The sequence below is a fragment of the Suricata suricatta genome, chromosome 9 (genome assembly GCF_006229205.1).
Source record: "Suricata suricatta isolate VVHF042 chromosome 9, meerkat_22Aug2017_6uvM2_HiC, whole genome shotgun sequence".
Classification (NCBI taxonomy): domain Eukaryota; kingdom Metazoa; phylum Chordata; class Mammalia; order Carnivora; family Herpestidae; genus Suricata; species Suricata suricatta.
In genome coordinates, this window is record NC_043708.1 from 122886684 (window position 1) to 122895492 (window position 8809).

Sequence of the window (8809 nt, forward strand, 5' to 3'; positions counted from 1 at the left end):
CCAGATTAATTACACCTACATAAGAGCAATGTCCTGTGTTCACAAGAGAAATAACACAGCAAGGCAAGGTGTGGAAACGAAAAGGAGATTCTAGTCTTTCAACCACCTCCAACTTACTCTCTATATTAACACTTCCTTCATATGCAGATATTCCAAACACTTTCCAGGCTGTCATAATGATTTCTGGAAAAAATGCTTTGTCGATAATTATATCCCCTATAAAGATGAATTATCATTACTAGAAACCATATCAATTCGCAATGTTCTGATTCAAATATTATATATTAAAAAATTAACCTTCTGATCACCTGAGTCAAACCTATACATAAATGCTGCTGTATCTTTATTTATAAAGATAAATATGATTTGGGGTATACTATTATATTCAAAATCAGAAAACTTTTTAATGAATTGGTAGGAGTATAGAAATGTGGACAGACATACAGTGAAATTAGGAATTGGCATTTCTGGTGTTAGTATATAATTGTACATAAACATATTTTTCATTTTACCTGCTTTATTTTTGTGTTTTCATTTTACTTTACATAAATGAAATCACAAATTATGAATGGTCTCTGCTTCTTATGAGAAACATATTTGTAAAATTCACCTGTACAGCATGTAGCTGTACTTTACCCATTTTTATTGCCATAAAGTATTGCGTTGTACAAACGGATCACAATTTTATTCATTCAATCCTACTGAAGAACAATGTACTGAATTTGAAGCTATTACAAATACTGCTGCTACCAATTACTAACACATCTCTTAGTGCACATGTTCACACATTACTCTCAGGTAAATATCCATGGAAAGAAATTACTGGGTCACAGGGTATGCAAATATCAAAGTGTTTCCTAAAGTAGGTATAATAACATACATTCCCACCAGCAGTGTTTAATGGGTTCCCATTACTTAATATCCTCTCCAAAACTTACGTTAATCTCTTTTTAAATTTTAGCCATTCTAGTGGTTTATGATGGAGTCTCCTCAGTTTTAATTTATATTTCTCAGATAACTAATGATGTTAAACAAATTTTCACTTATTTCTTGCATATTTACATTTCCTTTATGAAGTGTCTTTTCATGTCCCTTCCCATTTTTCCACTGGATTGTCATACTGATTTGTAAAACTGCTCTGAATACCGTGATACATGCTTTTTGTCTATTATATGTATGGCAAATACGTTCATCCACTTTGGTTTGCCTCTCTATTCTCCTTTGACTTTGCAAGAATAAAATTTCTTAATTTTATTGTAATGAAATGTACCAACAGTTTTATTTATATTAGTGGATTTTATTTCTTTTTAAGAAATCTTTGCCTGGGGGAAGATTATGAACATGTTCTCCTTGTATTCGTTTCTAAAGTTTTGTAGTTTTGCCTTTCACATTGAGATGTACAAATCATCTCAAATCAATCAAATTGATTTTTGCATGTGGTATGGAGAGGATGAGCCATTTTTTCTTTATGGATCACCAACTATTCTAGTATCATTTGTTAAATAACTCCTTCCCGATTACACTAGAGTGCCAATTCTGCCATAAAGCAAGCATCCATATACATACTCACTAGCCCTCTTCCAGACTCTTCACTTCTTTTGTTTATCCTTTTGGCATTATTTAATGGAAGTATTTATTATAGATTTATAAGTTTTGAGTAGAGAAAATCCTCCTACTTTGATCTGTTCTTCCAAGACTACTTAAGCTATTCATAGGCCAAAAAATTTCCTTCAAAATACAAAATAACAAACGAATGAAAATTTTACAATATTGGTTAGGACTGCTTCGAGAATAATCCTCAAATGGGCATGGATTATATAACCTTCAGGAAGACAGAACCTTAATGGGCAACTAAATTAACCTTATGGAAAAGAATGTTCTGGCCGCACCTGGGTGGCTCAGTCAGTTAACTATCTGACTCTTGAGTTCGGCTCAAGTAATGATCCCAAGGTTGTGGGACTGAACACCACATCGGACTCCATGATGAACAAGGAGCTTTCCTTAAGACCCTATCTCTCCCACTGCCCCTCTTGCATGCTCGCGCTCGCTCGCTCTCTCTCTCTCTCTCTCTCTCTCTCTCTCAAAAAAAGAATATTCCAGACCAATGCTGACAAAACTTAAAAAAAAAAAAAAAACTCAAAAGGATTCAGCTGATACCAAGGATCTTATATGAATAAGAAATGAAAGTTCAACATTATGTAAAATAATACAAAAAACTTCTTCATCCTAGGATGTCAAACTACAATGTCCACCATCCAAAAACAAAGGATATGAAATTTTTTTTTAAAAAGCAGGAAAGGGCACCTGGGTGGCTCAGTCGATTGATTAAGTGTCCAACTTGGCTCAGGTCATGATCTCATGGTTCATAGGTTCTAGCCCCACATGGGGCTCTCCTCAGTCAGTATGGAATCGACTTCATATCCTCTGTCTCCCTCTCTCTCTGCCCCTCCCTCACTTGTGTAATGTGCATGCTCTCTCTCACTCTCTCTCAAAAATAAATATTTTTTTAAAAAGCAAGAGGGGGACCTGGGTGGCTCAGTACATTAAGTGTCTGACTTCAGCTCAGGTCATGATACACAGTCTGTGAGTTCCAGCCCTACGTCAGGCTCTGTGCTAACAGCTCAGAGCCTAGAGCGAGCCTCAGATTCTATGTCTTCCTCTCTCTCTGCCCCCCTCCCCCACTCACCCTCTATCTCTCCCTCTCAAAAATAAAAAAGAAATAAAAATAAAATAAAACAGTAAAAAAAGGGGGGGGGACAGGAAATGTGTCCCAAAGAAAACTCAATCAATAAAAAGAAATTCAGAAAAAATAAAGTTAATGGAATTAACAGATAAGGGCATTAAAACAATGATTAAAAATAAGCTCTAAATGTTAGAAAAGGTAAAAGAAAATGGGAACATGATGAGAAGAGAAACAGAAGAAATAAAACTTCCGGAGATGAAAAATAATTATCAGAAATAAAAAACACAATGCATGAGATTAAAAACATACTGCAGAAGAAAAGATCAGTGAACTTGGAAACATGACAGTGTTAACCATTGAAAAGGGGGAAGGGACAGAGAGAGAAACAAAGTACAAGTGCCATGCCAAAGTAGTTCAAATGTATAACATTTTCTCCTCAACCTTGAAAGAAAAAAGAAAAAAAAAAAAACCTGGGGTAAGTATTTGAAGAAATAGTGCCAGTATTTTCCGAACTTTGATTAAAAACAAAACCAAAAAAACCTAAGAAGGAGTTTTCTGAAAGAAAACCATACTAAGGCACATCATAATCAGAGAACAAAAACAGTCTATGAAAACGTCTTTAGACCAAAAACATAGAAAAAGTACATGGCAGGGGGTAGGGGGGTCATGCAAATTAAGAAAAAGAGCAGACGTTCTGTCAGACTAATGTAAGTCACTTCAGAAACAATTTCACAACATATTAATAGGGATAAAAAGGGACATTTCAAGATACAGAACCCAACTCATCAAAAATATTTAAGAAAACTAAATATGCATGCAGTTAATATTAGAGCTTTGAAATATATGAACCAAGAAGTAAAAGGAACAGAAAAATCTACCATTAAAGCTGAAGATTCCACATTCCTCTCTCAGCAATTACTAAAACAAACAGAAAATCAGAGGAGTAAATTTTGAAGAACACTATCAACCAATTTGACCTAATTAACATTTTTACAAAGTTCTACTCAACAGCAGAATCATTCTTAAGTGCCCACAAAACATTCACTAATACAGACAACACTTTTCACTTCATAATAAATACATAAAACATGTTCTTAGATCACAACATAATTAATTTAGAAATGTACTAGAGAATGAGATCTAGAAATTTAACCAAATATTTGGCAATTTTACAGGTCATAAAAATCACAAAAGAAATTTAAAAATTATTTGAACTCTTACAAAAACAAACTTTGTAAAATGCAGAAAAGGGAAAATTTTAAGTAATAATGTCTCCTTTACAAAAAGAAGGAAAATCTCTAATGCCAGAACAAAAGAAGGGATATCACTATAAATCCCTCAAACATTAAGAGTAAGGGAATATATGGGGCGCCTGCGTGGCTCAGTCAGTTGAGCATCTGACTTAGGGCTCAGGTCATGATCTTGTGGTTCATGAATTCGGATCCCGAGTCAGCCTGTGCTGACATCACAGAGCCTGGATCCTGCTTCGGATTCTGTGTCTCCCTCTCTCTTGGACTCTCCCCTACTTGTACTCTCTCGCTCTCCCTCCTTCTCTCTCAAAAATAAATAAATATTAAAAAACAAAGAGTAGGGTGCCTGGGTAGCTCAGTTGGTTGAGCGTCTAACTTCAGCTCAGATAATGATCTTACTTACGGATTGTGAGTTCGAGGCCCACATCAACCTCTGGGCTGACCACTAGCTCAGAGCTTGGAGCCTGCTTCAGATTCTGTGCCTCTTTCTCTCTCTGCCCCTTCCCTGTTCACACTCTCTCTCTCTCAAAAATAAATAAATTTAAAAAAAATATTTTTTTTAAACAACAAAGAGGAAAGCAATATAATATGCAACTTTATGCCAATAAATACAACAATTTACCTGAAATGGACAAATTTACATGAAAGACACAAACTGAAGCTTATTCAATAAGAATTAATATATATCTGAACAGCCCAATATCAAAGAAATCGAGTTCATCATTTAAAACCTTCCCACAAAGATACTCCAAACCCACAGGTCTTCACTAGTGAATTGTACCAAACACTTCAAGCAGCATTAACACCAAATGTATGAAAATTTTTCCAGAAAAGGAAATCTTTCCAACTCCTGCTGGTATACAGATACAAAAATCAGATAAAACATGATTTTAAAAACTACAAACCAGGGTGCCTGGGTGGCTTATTTGGTTAAGTATGTGACTCTTGGTTTTGGCTCAGGTCATGATCTCATGGTTCCTGAGTTCAAGCCCCACATGGGGCTGCTGGTAGCCCACAGATTCTCTCTCTCCCTCTCTCTGCCCCTCCCCTGCTTATGCTGTGTCTATCTCTTTCAAAATAAATAAATTTTTTTATAAAATCTACAAACAAATACCTACAGATGATAAAAAGTTAATTAAGTTTTAGCAAAGAATCCAGCTATATATAAAGTATAACAAATGATGACCAAGTGGGAATTATCTCAGAAAAGCATCATTCTTTGGTTTGATATTCAAAAAAAAAAAAATCAATGTAACTGACTACATTAACAGATAAGAGAGGGGGAAAAAAACGTGTGATCATCGCAACAGATACAGAAAAACTGTTTGATAAAAATTCAATACCCATTCATGATAAAAAAAAAATATTCTCAGCAAGCTATGAACAGAAAAGAACTTAATCTCATAAAGAGTATCTGTTAAAAACCTACAGCTAACATTATGACTTTCTAGTGAAAACATGAATGTTTTTGACCGAACCTCAGGAATAAGGCAAGAATGTCGGGTCACCGCTTCTGTTCAACACTGCACGGGGATTACTAACTAGGCAGTGCAATAAAGCAAGCAAAAATTAAAAGATATGAAATTTTTTAGTTTTTCATGTTTTTTATTTATTTTTGAGAGATAGACAGAGACAGCACGAGCAGGGGAGGTCAGAGAGAGAGGGAGCTACAGAATCCGAAGCAGGCTCCAGGCTCTGAGCTGTCAGCACAGAGCCTGACGTGGGGCTCGAACCCACGAACCGTGAGATCATGACCCGAGTGGAAGCCGGACGCTTAACCGACTGAGCCACCCAGGCGCCCCATGAAATATTTGAAGGAGCAAGTAAAACAGTCATTATTCATAGACAAGATGATGATCTACAAAGAACATATGAAGACCATAAAAAATGCCACTAGAAATAATAATGTTAGCAGAATCACAAATTACAAAGTTTAATATAAGTCAATTATAAGTCTACATACTAACAATAAACTGAAAACGGATTTTCTTTACACTACCACTTACAGTAACATAAAAATATAAAATAGGGATCAATTTAACAAAATAGGTATAATGACTTTATGATGAAAATAAAACTCTGCTATGAAAAATTAAAAATGACTTAAACAGAGAGTGGTACCAAGTTCATGCATCAGAAGACTCAATATCCTTAACAGGTCAATTCTCCCCAGTATAGCCTCTAGGATAAAAGCATTCACAATCAAAATCCCATTAAGCTTTTCTGTAAAAATCGACAAGCTGATTCTAAAATACTCAGAAAGAAATGGAAAGGATATAAAATAGAAAAACAACTTTCAAAGAGAAGAACAAAGTTGGGAGGATTCACATTACCCAATTTTAAGATTTACTATAAAGCTACAGTAATCAAGATACTGTAGTATTGACATGAACAAACATACAGATGAATAAAATGAACAGAGTCCTAAAATAGACAGTTGATTTACAACAAAGGTGCCAAGGTGATTCAACAGAGAAAATTATAACATTTACAAAACTGCTTCTGGAAAAATTTGATTTTCATACGCAACGAAATAACAGCTTAAATTATGCCCACAGCTATCCCTGAGGTTCACAGAAGGTGCAAAGTTCTTAATTATGAGAATCAGAATGGCTAAATTCCTATAGTGCTTTAACTCAAATCATATAGTTTTCAGCAGTTAGTGGACAAAATAAAAGTAAATAAGATGAAAAAGAAAAAAACAACATTCAAAGATTTATGGAAAACAAAGTTTATATTTAAAAATAGGAATTAGACTACACTATTCCCATTCTGCCTGTGTGTATGCAAGTTCTGGATTGAGAAGGATACTTTGATTCAGTTGAAAAATTAATGCGTTTTCTCCCAGTTCCCCATACTGAAAGATACCATTAAAAAACCTTTCTTCAGTCAACGTTTTACAAGAAAAATACATAACCATAAGAAACTAGTATCAGAATAAAGTACTTTAACAGAGAACTCATTTTGTAAATTCATAAAAGTAAGTTTTTTCTACCACTTTGACCCTTCCTAAGGTATTTCAAGAAATATGACCAGATTTGCCTTTCATTTGAAAATCTTTCTCAGCTAACTAATATCTAAATCATGTCTCAAACCCTCCTCCCTTTCTCCTATTTATTGTCACAGTAAATATGAACTACTTACTTAATATTTTTTTCTTTTTTTAAATAAGGGTAATTGATATGGAAAACGAAGTGGGTAAGATAAAAAAGTGTGGGATTATCTTAGCAATATCAGAAAAAATATATGAGAAACTGTCATTATATAATGCACTCCAAGTAGACTTTATAAATTTCCTTAATTCATCTACATTAAACCTCAAAATAAACTCCAAAAAGACTTTATTCAAGCTCCCAGAACAGTCTGATTAAAAAAAAAGAAAAAATTTCCATTGTGTTTATTTACTTCATAACATAGAAAAATGAGAATGTCTTACTAGAAATGATGTATCAGCAAAAAAGTGCACTTAATATGATCCTTGCAGAAAACTCTTCTTTGTTCCTTTTTCACAAAAGGCAATTCCTTAATAAAGGAAAAAATAGATGAGTTAGTAAGTGTTCTTAACTCTAAAACAGAATTAAATATACATTTCATCACTGTAAATTCCAACTCTCAACACTGCCTGGCAGACAGCACAAACACTTGCTAAATAACAGAAAAATAATTTTTAAACGTAATTTGTTATATTTGTCTAATAAAATTAGCACTGAGAATTTCTAATGTCACTAACCCATTTTTTCAGGAAGTATTACTTAAATGTTCAGTGATATTCTATGTACTCCTAGATTCACAAATTGGCTTCCTATGTCCCATTTTCCTATCCTCCACATCATTTGATATGCTTTTTATTTACTTGGTACACACAGCCTACTAAATATATGTTTTGCCAAAATAGCTGCAAGTATTCACTGTATTATGTTATTTAGAAAATTATCAAAGAGTCAGGGATTTGCACTGTTATAAAATGTTTGTATTCAAATACAATGTACATACTTGTAACTTTCACTATCTTTTAAAGGGAACAATGAAATGAAAATGAACACAAAATGCCCAAAAAAAAACCTAAAACTGATCAATGTCAATAACTCACAATAAAAAAAGGAACACTGGTCAATACTAACCAGTGGATTAGTGCATAAAGAATAATCCAGTTTGCTTGGAATAGTAGTAAGGCAGCTAGCTGGGGTGAAAAAGGGAAAGATGGTAAAAGCACTCCCACCTTCCTCACCCAGATTGGCCGGGATCAATTATGATGCTAATCCAATCACTTAGAATTTCGTGACTGGGTAATTCTACCAACACACACCCACCCCAGAGTAAATCTGTGACATCAAATAAAAATGGTAATTTCTCCACAGAAATACCAGTCTTGAATCTGATTCAGCAATATTAATTATTACGATACTATAATTTTGTTTCTATTTGAAATGAACACCTCATCTAAATGGGGGAAAAACACAAACTGCCAAATATTCTTTTTGTATTAATGAATTAATAATTAAAAGCTTGAACTTTAAAACACACATATACACAAACTTTTTTTTGCATGGTTAAAAAGACCTTGCTTTAAAAAGTCAATTTCAGCTTTTAATCTAATTACACTGAAATGTAGAAAAAGCTCCTTAAATACAGTTTCATTACCAACCAACTTCTAAAATCCAAAAATCCAAAGAGAAACTATTTTTCATGAATTCTTGATCTAAACAAAACTAAGTATTTTTAACACTACCTTTGTGTCTGTGTCACAGAAGGAACTAAAGTTTAACTGGTTATTTACTGTCAAATTACTAAACACAGATTTGATACATTCTAGTATATTTTCTTATATCAAAAATTCACTCTCAATTCTGTAAGTGAACTGTTATTAATGACCTGT

The 8809-nt window shown here is 33.7% G+C and overlaps 1 protein-coding gene across 5 annotated transcripts in view; it reads right to left on the bottom strand.

Annotated features, from left to right (window-relative positions):
* The window catches only part of MEF2A (myocyte enhancer factor 2A), a 113355-nt gene extending 105907 nt beyond the window's left edge, over nucleotides 1–7448 (bottom strand). For all 5 annotated transcript variants that reach the window (XM_029950471.1, XM_029950469.1, XM_029950466.1 and 2 more), the window contains exon 1: nucleotides 7370–7448. The gene's annotated coding sequence lies outside the window, so the exon portion shown is untranslated. The remainder of the gene's footprint in view (nucleotides 1–7369) is intronic.
* Nucleotides 7449–8809: the final 1361 nt, after the last annotated feature.